The following is a 12,975-nucleotide window of genomic DNA, read 5'->3' on the forward strand; positions in this document are numbered from 1 at the left end:
AAAGTGTAATTTGACAGGAGCACAGAGAAACTATGCTTATACTTTAGAGTTTGGATACATAAAAATGAAAATATTAATTGTCAGTTCATTGACAAGTTATTCACAGATTTCCCCCTAAATTACAAATATTACTTTGGAATGATTTGTCAGCGTATAATATTGCAACACATCATATAAAATATATTTATATTCATGAAGAGCACGTTGAAAATACGGCTACATATTCAAGAAAGGAAAATATCGAAAATAAGGCGGGAAAGATAAAATCTAACAAATTTTTTCCTTTACGCCCCTCAATAAATTGACCACGCCCTTGTGATAAGCTATGCTTATTCTAAAGATACAAAGACGACAACTTGTAGCATACTGATATCCATTTACATTCATTCTATATTATTTGCAGATTTTCAATATTAAAAATATTACTTATTTTGAATGATCTGTCAGTGTGCTATGTTGTATCTCATTATCTAAATCTTAAATAGTTAATAGATTATTAGTGTGTTATATTTTACCTTCAAGTTCTCTATAGTCTTTCCCTCCCAGCAACTTCCTGAAAATATAGGTCAATAGATAACTTCAGCCACAGACATTGTGGACATATATATATATAAATAAGAACAGGACAGATTATTACTACGGAATAAACGATAAGGAAATAAGAATTATATTTCCAGATTCGAAAACTTATAAACATGGGACAGTATAATTACTGAGACTACTAGCAACGGATATATAGGCTGACTATAGTAGATTTACAATTTGGTGGGATCTCATGTATATAGTGACCTTTAAACTGGTTATCGAGCAGCGACACCCAAGTTTCTAATATCTAATTAAAAAAGTAAGAATTCCAGAGATTTGAAACTACTATATCTTATATTGACGGCGTGTGCCGTATAAACGATTCAACTAACACCATTCAGTAGAGATTATAAACGAGAGTTTATATGAATTAAGCTCTTCACACGTGATTAGGCATAACACGACGTGACCTGCACCAACAATAGAGAAAATATGACATATATTTCCATGTCTCTAAATTTAAACAGTCATGAACATATGAATACTTAGCACTTTTACCAATGGGATATGGACCAAAAAAAGTTTACACTTGGTTGAATATAATTTACACAGTATTGGTTTTGAAAATTTTAGTTGGGACACGAGTTCTTTAAGGTGTAAGATTAACGGCTATCTTAATACACTTAGTATGACTCACTCTTATAATATCATTATTGGAAATTTGGGGCGATTTCAGTTTGAAGTATAGTTGGGAACATCAATGACATGGTTATCAACTGTTTACTACCAGAGCGTTTACTACCACGATGAGCTACAGTTAAATTTAAGACATTAGTCTGATTACCATTATCATTTGTGGCAAAAACGCTCATCAGATTAATAAAAAAGACCAGGACTACGATTTCAGGGAAATTAGGCATATAAGTGTGTATAAAGGCACCCCATGGTGAACAACAAGGTAAACAATAAGTTTTAATATTTGCATGGTTATTAAGTTGGGGTTGTGTTTTAACCGAATTGCACTTAACGAGGCATAGTTCAAATCCTTTCAGTATCTCTGCAGATATACACTGCTGAATTAACTTATAGTATCACTTTAAAAAAATTCACTGTTTGTAGTAATCACAACGTGACGCCCTATTGCGATGAAACGCTTTTTATTTATGCTGACCCAATGAACTTTACCTAAACTGACATTACAAGATAGTAATTGGTCTTTCGGTTTGGACGATTAAACGAAACAACAGCAGATGGGACAACACAGCAGTTAGCCCCTGAACGTGAAGCGCTATACTGACTACGCCATTATTCACCGGATATTGCTACAGTTAATTTGTAGTACAGAATAGTTAATTTCGCGATTATACTCAAAATATTAAAAGTAATAATTTGTCTGTCGATTTCCCGAAAAAAAATACAACATATTATTTATTTATAGACATGTAAATTGAAAGATTTCAAATGATATGATTACATACTTGCTCTTCAGACTTGATAGGCCTCCATCTCACTCAGTGATGAAAATCTGACACTTGACGAATTTCTTCTGGTGCAATGATAAATTGTTCTGTCGACTTTCAAGCAGTGTTCCAAAACGCTGAAAATCAATATATAGATCGTGATTTTGTGTAAGTCAATTCTAAATTTGAATTAAACTAAATTTCATGGAGCCAACTATGCCATTTTCAGGTAGTTAATTCACACAAATGTTATTTGACAGAGACACTACAAAGCTAGGCTTATGCTAAAGATACAAAAAACCAACTATGTAATTCAGTTGAGGTCATTTTCAACTATGTCGCTGATTTCCCCAAATTTACATCCTTCAGTTAAAATGATATGTTAGTGTATCATATTGTACCTCATTTTGTATTGTTAAAGTGAGACTCTTTTCTGAATATTTTCTTCTAAAAATATACGTAAGTTTTAATAAAATACGTAACGGGTAAATTTCGATATTTAATTTCATAAAATTTAAAATTTAGAAAGTTTAGACGAATAGGCGAATAATATTTATTCAGCGATTGACATTAAATTTCAAATATAAACTCTATAACATATCAGGTGTAGTCTTCAAACTGCACAAATTGCAAATATTACAATAACAATAAAATACTCAATGAATTTATTTAACTCTTTCATGGAGTATATGACTAATTAATTACCTCTGATCAGTAATTTGTAGCATTATCACATTGTTCACGGTAGAGATCGCAAACTGGGGATCGCTATCCAGCAGGGAAGCGCGCAACGAATTTTAGGGGTCGCAAAGAGTACACCAATTTGATACAAGATACTATATTTATAGTACTTTTTTGGACTTCTGCTTTGAAACACAATTATTAAAGCTTGTGCAAAATCTAAATCTTACAATTTCGATAGAATGCACAGGATCAAAAAAGCGGCATAACAATGTTCGGACCTCCTGAAGTATGCGCACCAAGATGGCGCACAACCTGAACTCGGGTTGTGTACCTGGTCAGGATTCAGGTTATGCGACATTTTGGTGCGCATACATCAGGAGCACCCAATGTTGGCTTGCATCGAACTATTTAGCATTTTAAACGTGAACGTGGGTCTGACTTTTTTATATAAATCTTACAATTTCGAGAGAAAACACATGATCAGATAAGTGGCATAACAATGCTGACTCTGATCGCAAGACCAGAGACGCGGTGCGCTCGCATCGAATTTTTTAGCATTTTAAACAAAAACAGTGGTATACAGGAATCAATAGGCGTCAAATAAAATGTTCAAATAATATTTACTTGTAATATTCCTCGTTCGTTAGTTCGTGTCTTTGAATCTTTGACCTTCAATATTTCTTCATCTGAAAAAAGTTAAGCTATTGATAAATAAATTGTCGCAGAACTGTAACTAGCATAATCAATGGACAGTGGGACTGAATTTATCGGATCTTTTGCACAAAGCTCCCGCCACGTTTTAAAATCACACATCCGTAATTATCCATTTGGGGTTAGGAATGATTTAAAAATTTGAATTTCCAGTGCAATCTGCATTCCTAACTTAAACTGGATAATTACTAATTCTCTTATTTTGAACGTTGGTAGGGTCTTTGTACAAAGATCCAATCCATACACAATAATATATTAAAGTAAAAAGGCTATGGCGAATCTCTATTAAACCATGGATTTTGAGCTACATTTGCGAAAGTTTTGAAAGTAAGTGTATTACGTTTAAGTTTCTTCATGATAAGCTTATGTATTGTCATATAGGTTTTAAGTTTGGCCTATTTGTGAGAAAAAGATAGAACCCGCTGTTAGTGAGTTGGGTTCAAAAGAGAATCATCCATCAATCTAGACTTCTGTATTAGTTAATAAGTCCAAGTCGTATAGGCCCGAAAACCTCTAATTTACCACTTATACAATAGTAAAATGAAAGCAATATAATAGCAATGAAAACAATGGGTATAAAGAACATTTAACTCACCTGAATATTGTTTCGAACTCGCTGTCCTAACCCAACAGGCAGCCTATCCATACATCCTACACAAAATCAAATCTTATCCTATCACGAACATTTGTGACTGACTGAAAGCGATGTCGCTTGTGGCTTCCCGCGCAAAAATATCTGACGAAAAAAGCTATCTGATTGTTGGTAATCAAATGTTTTTACCTGATTACTTTAATTACTCCAGGTTGTCGTTACGCGCCGATCACGCTTCTTACGCGTGATCTCAAAGTTGTAGAATGCAAATGGCGGTTGTATTTGCTTTATTCATAGTATAATACCTAGTTCACAGTAATATTCTCAGGATCTTTTGTAACAAGCCCCGCCCCAAAACCACACCCCGCCAACGCTCGAATTAAATGAAAATAGTACTTATTCAGTTAAGGTGAGGGATGCAGATTCAGCCGGAAATTCAAATTTTCGAATCGTTTTAACCCAAAACCCTAACTGCATAATTACTCATTTTTTATTTTAAAACTTGACAGGGGTGTTTAGTTCAGATCACACATTTTTGCATCAGTGACGGGAGCTTAGTACAAAGAGTCCAGCAATTCCATTATATTTGCTTGTTTACATTTGTCGAGTAAACGCGCACGTGAATGCCATCAAAAATGTAACCGTCCTACAACTCAATGAAAGAATAACGGCGTGTACAGGTTCAGCGTTATATCAATGCATTCTCTGCATTGGCGTACAAATCTTAGCTCATTAACTGGCGCATAGCCAAGAATACTTTTAAGTTTTCTTACTATAACGTGCGGGCGATGTCGTTAAAAGAGAGGTCATATTGTGACGTTGTTTCGATGCCTACTATATAGTAATTTCTTCGCCCAAACCAAACGGCGGAGACATAACATCAGCAACGAGATTAATCACGGTTCTATGTGAAGTAAATAATTGACTGCTCAAGACAAGAGCATACCGACGACAACAACTGATGATATATAGATCAACTATTCGAGACCATTCAAATATTTGGTGTTATGGAGCTCGTGAAGAGGTGGACTGTTATTGACGTAGCCCCACAATAATGACGTAACAAAAACAAATTGTTACTTAGCGATCAATATTGATGGGTGAATTGAAATTACTCTATTTAATACCTCAGATGTATTTGCTGCTGCTTAAATTTTATTAATGCCATTTTGAGTAGACGAATAGATCGCGGAGACCTTAGGTCCGTTTGAAGCCTTTTGAGTCTGTCTCTAGATTAGACCTCTTGGTAAAGAACGATCATGATACAGGTATGTAAGGCCGTAAAGAACATTCCTGAGATTTCAACACCCAGGGGAAGGGTATACACGTATTTTAATGTATTTAGTATCTATGTCAGCCAGTGCACTGCAGCTGACTACGTTTGCGTTGAGTGGCGCATCGTGCTAAGCCCCAGCAATGCGCTTGATTTCTAACCTAAGACTACCCCGCTTAGATTCGCAGGTTCAAATCCCGTAGGGGATAATTTAGTACCAGAGGATTGCTGGCGGGTTCCTCCCGCCACCCCAACCCCAAGCCACAGAACACTTGCACTTTTTAGGTCGCTTCGCGGAACACCAAAAATGAAATTGATAAAGAAAAATGATGCAATGCAACGAGTTGCTAAATGCGCCGCGAATATCTAAAATATGATTAGATATTTTTGTTTTGTTTTTCAATTTAAAGGCTGGGTATATGGATTAATAAATTATTTTCACCTTTCTATGTCGATTACTTTTCATTACGTAGTGTGTGCCTTTAATGTTACATAACAATGAAATACTTTTATTTATCTGCTCAATCTATTATTATTTATCCACTGAATCGAGTTTAGCAAACATAAGTAATTTTTTACGCATTTTAAAGTGTAACCAGGCAGAGGTGGAGGAAGAAAAGTTTACCTTTTGCCATTATCCTTTAGGCATACATGTTTACCTACAGCAAAACCAAAAGCTGTAAACTTGATATTGAACTTGACAATCAAAAAGCTAGGCCGACGGTTAACGAAAATGCCACCACCCGCAAAAAGTTTGTCAGCTTTAGGCCGACGGTGACGCGATATTCAACAGTCGTTAGTTGAGCGACAACTTTACGATGACGTCATTGACATGGCGACCAATTTAGCCCTAAGCGAACGCCATATAAAAAAGATGTTTTCTTGTAGGCTTTCCCACTACCGGAGGAAAAAATCTCATTATGTATAATTTTTGCAGCCATAGATTAAACATTTACTTAAAGTCATCAGCTCCACGAAACTAGGGCTCAACGTCTCAACTTCTTAACTTTGGCCGCGAGTAGGGCTAGCCTAAATTTTACTGGTTGGCAAAATTGGCCCGACTTCGCTCAGTTGGATGATTCGTGTCAACCATAACATCGACTGATGGATTTCATTGATCATCTTGCACAATTTCATTGATCATTTGAAGGCTCTCTCCTAACTTTCCAAGCTAAGGAAGAACGCAAGAGAATCGATTCCGGCCCATTACAAGTTGAAGCAGTGAGGAAAGCTTACTTGTGCCTTTATGGGTTTTGCTTTGGGTAGGATCTTCATATAAGCGCGACTGGACTGAGGTCTGAACTCTGGATCTCCAGTTGAATAATGTATATTTAATACACTGACTTGTAAAGATCCATTTGTACACTCAGTGTCCAATGAGAGGATGAGCTGAAAAAGCCTAACTTGGTAACATCACGCGCACTCACTCAGAAATACAGGAGACCGATATCTGAGCAAAGTTACAGGCCAACACACTAAACTGCCAAGAAAGACTATAAAAAGACATGATATACTCGACATAGTCGACCACATGTTGGAAGTACAGTAAGTTGGTCTCGCGCAATCCAACTCGTAATCCATTTAGATTCGCCAATATTATAAAACTTACGACACTTGCATAAATATAATTTTGTGTCTCCAGTATTAGATTTTCTATATGTAGCCTACTATTCAAACAACTGAACTATCGCACTATTGGATACCTCGGGCCCCTCAAATGTTCCACTGGAATTATGCTTCACCAAAAACAAAAACAAAATTCAAAACCACTGGGTTGCATCAATAAATGATTCCATGTTTGATAACTTGACTAACTGGACAGCATAACCGATTTTTAATCGCATAACCCACACGGACTGGTAACCTGGCAAAAGGGCGTGGTACTCAGGTTTGATTACGCAGTCATTTCGGCTTCCATCACCACCACCGGATTGTGTGTAGAAATGATTCTTATTAAATTTCATATTTTTTTTTTTTTGAAACTTCATCGCTTTTGGCAGAATCCAAAAATCGAAAATACCTTAGAAGAGTGAGTAATTTGATACATAACATTATCACATTGCACCAAAACTTGTAGGGTCACATTTTTGCCAGAACAGCCATAGACCACTCACAACACTATCACCCTTGTGTGGTGCATACCATATATGTACACACCCTTTAAACTTGACCATTTCCCCGTTTTATAGTATATATGTGGTATCATCACTCAATGGTATTGTACTTACATCCAAATTCTTAATCTTATTACTATATTTTCATGCAGTGTGTTTCATGTTGTGTTGTGTCTGTATTTATATATATAGATGTTGTTTGGTTATACAAACTCCTTTGTACACACAGTTTTGGATACTCCACCCTTACCTCTGTTACCAAACCCAGCCACCCTCTTTGCACAACTGTCTGTATAAAGGACCATATTATACGTATTTGATGTACCGTAATATAATTTATACATATCAAAAGGGATGTATGACGCATATTCGTGTTTTAGGCCAGTATGATCTTGTGCATACATACCGTATTCAGTATTTATAATTACTAATTCTTTTATATTGCTTTTACGAGACGAATAAACATACATACATACATACACCGGACCAATATGTAAATCCTATCCCTTTCTTACAAACTTTTAGTAATAATATACAATGAACATATATAACCGCACGAACAAATGCAGCATGTTAATTACCGAATTTGCCTCGAGGAAAATCTGCCCATAAGTAATATTTTGACGGCGGTGTCCTCGTCAGTCACCGTAGCGCAGGGGTAGCTTTGGAGGATGAACTGATAGTAAGCCCCAAAACGGCCAAATATCAGTGAATAGCTCTAGAATAGAGCAAAATAGTATTGAAAACGACGTTTTTACCACTTTGTGTCTAACTTTAAATGCCATGAAATCGTTTGTTTTAAAATTTCGGATCTTAGGGCAAAAAATAAACACACTCGCTACCACTCAAAATTGAAAAAAAAAAAAGATTGCGCAAGAAATTCCAATTTTCAAATCATTCCTAACACTAACTAGATAAATACCAATTTTTAAACGATGCGGACCGTTTGCGTGTAAAGCGAACGTGATGACCACTACACAACAGAAACGCATACGCCGGTGGGTCATATTAAAATGAACAATACTCTTGGGAGACTTCTATATAGGGAAACATATACACCCGTGGTTCGTGAAATCGGCTTGAAACCGACCCGGATGTCTTTGCGTAGTGTAGTGGTCATCGCGTTTGCAAACGGTCCTTCCAAAGTGAGAAACATGTTTTCCTGTTAACATTTCGCTCTAGCCTAAAATCTTTGACGGATCTCGTTCATCGTCGTAAGAAATAGTGCATATTATGAACTTAGGTATCCTTTTTAAAGTATAAATTAACCCTTCGGGGTAGATTTTTACTTCCTCCTAATATCTCGAAATACTTTTAAGATGAAATGAATATTTGCTCGAACAATCGATAATAACCAAATGTATTTTTATCATAATTATCACACATTTAAGAAAAATGGGTTGAAATGCTGAAATTAATCAGTTGTTAAAAACATCTCAAATACAATAAGTAATTAAAGTTTAACTTTAATGTGAAGTATTGCGGTAAACTTATAATTGAAAATAGTTGTCAAATCACCGACTTTTTTTTAAATTCTAGATAAGTAATTTTATCCGTTGCTAAAACGTGGAGATAATGAAGATAGACATTTCAAATGTCAAGTTGCTCAATTTAAAGCGTAAAAGTGTGGAATCGAGTAATATATGAACCGATTAAAATGAACAGGAGACGGATTAAAATATGCAGTGGATCTTGAGAAGACTTCGAAGTTTTTTAAAAACCCAAATAACACGCATATGTAGTTACCACACACCCTGCCTCTATACACGGCGGTTGTGAATTAAGTATTTTAGGTTCGAAACCTGCTTGGTCTAGCAGTATATTTCTACCAAGCCGCAAGTTTCAGATTTTTACGTAAGAGTTACAGTTTCCGTGAAGCCTCGTTCTGAGTGGAAATACGAAACACCGTGAGAAAATGACCGCGGAGACTTATCATAACTACATTCTCATTCGTCACATATACAAATCGTTACGTTGTAAACGATCCATCCAACGTGAATCTAGACCGCTAGGGTTGATATCTAACTTTTAAGTGTTTCCTCTTTCATGTCATTTATTTTGCCGTCATATCCACTGTGCAAGGCTGGCTGCATTCTGCGTTATTGGACACGTTAGTGGACATAACGATCGTTTTGTTATTATGTTGTTGTTGTACTTGTTCTTTGTAGCAGAAAAAAACTCTTTGATTACTGGACTAATCATTTTGAAACTAAACTTTTCGCTAGAACGCTATTACTTTTATTTATTTCAAGTATCCCGGTGTGCTGTATGGGATTCGTTTCTTCGTGTGATATGACGTCATCACAATTTTGCCACTATGTTGCGCTATGTGCTCATAAATTTGAGCATAACTCTCTTGTTTATCGCCATTTGATTGTTCACAGCGTACTCAATTATAAATTTTTACCCACTGTCTAATGAACACAATTGCTACGACACCGTCACTCCCACCACTTCAAGGCAAACCATATGCTTATTTTGTCTCATATTCTTTTGAATGATGTATAGGACTGAAACAAGTGCAGAAACGAAACATTTAGTGAACTTGCAAACAGCTGTGAAGATTATATCTCATATTCGGTAAACAAAGGTTTAGAATTCGAAGTTTTATAAGATTTTCATATTCAGCAAACGAATAATTCAAATTTTACAATTGCGGTAAATTTTGAATTCGACAAACAAACATTTCAAAATCTAAGTTTTGTGACGAAGTTTTTATTTCGTGTTGCAGTCCTAACCAATTACAATTCTTATTTCTACGCCGTGATTATCTTGTTAAAACGTGTAAAAACAAGAAAAAACCGTCAAAAAGCACTAGAAACATTGCCAAAAAGTGCAAAAATGTATCAGAAGTTCGCTCAACTTCATTTGTCTCTTGTAACTTTGCTCATAGATCATTGTTCTATATTTTTGAGTGATGCGCGTAACTTTGCTTACAGTAAATTTGCTTATACAAACACACACACTTTGCTCTGATTGCATATAGAAGGAATGCACAAACTTCATGTGCGGCGAGCACCCTAATCATCATACACGAGTAGCAGACGTAAATTAACTCTTCGCTATATTTATCTCGGGAACTGAATGCCAAGCCCTGTATTATCCCCAAGATTAACAACTGAATAAAAAAAAAATATGGCTATGTACTGATTTATATTCTTCGAGTAAAGTTGTAAATTGATGATGTTTTAGCCTTTTTTGATATAATTCGTACACTTTACCACAATTTTCACATTACTTGAATTTCGAATACAATTTATTGGAATGGTCGTGATCACAAATGTACTGATTGACTCGACATGGTTTGCAATACGCTAATCCTTGTTATCAGATTTCCTATTTCCAGAGGTAAATAGTATCTTGTGCTACTATAATAGAAACCAGTCGAACTTTACATATATTATTGCGATTTTGAGGAAAATCCATAACATGCACTGCGATTAATACTTCAGCCTTGGTGGGGATATCACTTCAAGCGTGCAAAGTATCTCACTATCTAATTATGGCAGCCATGAGAATATATGGAGCAAACATAATAATCCTCTCCAGAGTGACAGAATAGAGTCTTTTCGTGATATTATTAGGAGTGTTTATAGAGTTTTCAGGGTTTTGCTGATATATCAATTCAATGGACCATATATAAAAACTTTATTATGTTGTTTTGTTCTGCCAGCTGATATTTAGTAAGTTGCATATTAATAGTTTTATTTGAACTCCTGGATATGAATCACTGTTTGCCACAACTTGTGAATGAAGTTGCCAAAGTTCAATTCGTTACTTGAAGGTGAATATAATTTATTGAACAACTATCATAATGTCAAATATTCATTAGTTTCATAGACACCCGATTAGTTTTTGTTTTGAGCATTAAAGATTAAGTTTTTCAAACCAATCAATTCTGTACATTCTAGCATTGCTCAATCAGAAAATTAACTAATAATACATATTACATATGATAACAATTTTTGATTTAGCAACATATTCCATATTCTTAACAACATGCTTGACTATTGCCGACTTTATTTATATTTTGCTTGAAAGCTAACAAAAAAGCGGCGACGTCGTCCCATAAACTGGTACCTATCTATATCGATAAATGAATATGAAACATTCAGTACTCCAGAAGTATGTGAACCAAGATGGAGGACACCGGAACATTGTATGTGTACAACGTTAGGGTTAGGCCATAATTTCAGGAACAAATACTACGGGACTCACTTGGGTATTCCCCGACCGTGTAATAGAACTAAGGAAAATTAGAATACAATTATGGCCTAATCCTAACCTGGTACACATACTACGTACCGGTGTCCGCCATCTTGGTTCACATATTTCTGGAGCGCCAAACATTCATACCGGTACATTATTATATTTTCCCAAACCAAATCAACAAAATCATTTTTTTGCTGAAGATGCATTTTAGATCAAATAACGTTAGCGTGGCTTCCTAATCGCAGATGTGGTGAATTACGATGCTAACAAGAAAACAGACAAAAAACAAAGCGCTTTGCTTCCATTTTGAGGGTTTAATAAATGAAAGACGTTAAAGCGGTTCAATAAATGATTGAAGAAATATGTGCTTCATTGTACAGTATATAAGATAATTCGGAGTCATTCAAAAACATGTGGAAGGAAAGATGGTATTTGGAGAATGAAGAATTCGGTGAGGATAAAACTAGTAAATATCGCAAGAAAAATCATATGGTTGATCTGAAAATAGAAGTTGTTCAGCAAATATCGGAAAAAAGACATATTGGCCAAATATCCACAAACCGTTGGTATGATTGGAAAGTTATTTATCAGCCAAACCCCTCTTGTGCACTATAAAAGTTTATCTATTACCATTCACGAATATAAGTGATATAGCATTGTAAGCTGGCCTCTAAGTGAGTGTTGATTCTGAGTATGCCAACAAAACTACAATCGAAATCGGTGCGAGCCTGGTAAAATATGTTGGTGATCGACAAGGAATGTCTTTTTTTAACATCTGTATCTAATTCTCAAACTCAAAATTTATGTACCTATACATGTACCTTATGCTTTATGAGGAAGTGAATAAGCGATTGGTGTGAAACTAAAAGTAAATGAGAAATAAATTTACTCTTACATTCTCTCTTAAAGATACTCAGGTTATTTTCTAATATGTAATATCGCCCCTCTTTTCTAAGTTTCTGATAATGCATCTTTCAATTGGTTTTTAAATTCTTTAAAATTTCGGCACGAAACACGCGCACCAATTTTTGATCTACATATTGATTTTCCCTTATCTTAAAAATGAAACTGGATTCTGAAACCATGCCCATTTTGGCAAATGAATATAGGTTATTTTTATTCATTTTGTAAAAATTGTTCGAAATACCTTCATAACGTTTCTGGACTTTGAATCGCTGACAACGAAATACTAGAAAAAGTGTGGTGCGTGATATATAGCGGTCATCGTGATATTTATTCTTGATTACTGTGTACTTTTACTAGGATTTTTCCGCATTGTTGTAAACACATAATATTAATTACATTAACTGGCGTAACTATTTTCCGACTATTAAATAAGCAAATCAGTTAATGGCCTATACACTGTGGACTAATTTGGACGCATCCCACTCAGATATATATATT

The 12,975-nt window shown here is 35.2% G+C and overlaps 1 long non-coding RNA gene across 1 annotated transcript; it reads right to left on the reverse strand.

Annotated features, from left to right (window-relative positions):
* Nucleotides 1–2,011: 2,011 nt before the first annotated feature.
* On the reverse strand, nucleotides 2,012–4,132 carry LOC144428348 (uncharacterized). The gene is made up of 3 exons (XR_013478299.1): nucleotides 3,976–4,132; nucleotides 3,294–3,355; nucleotides 2,012–2,122 (listed from the first exon to the last, which is right to left on the reverse strand). It is a non-coding gene; the product is annotated as an uncharacterized LOC144428348 (long non-coding RNA).
* Between the last annotated feature and the right edge of the window lie 8,843 nt (nucleotides 4,133–12,975).

This window comes from Styela clava, chromosome 10 (genome assembly GCF_964204865.1).
Source record: "Styela clava chromosome 10, kaStyClav1.hap1.2, whole genome shotgun sequence".
In the NCBI taxonomy this organism is placed as follows: Eukaryota; Metazoa; Chordata; class Ascidiacea; order Stolidobranchia; family Styelidae; genus Styela; species Styela clava.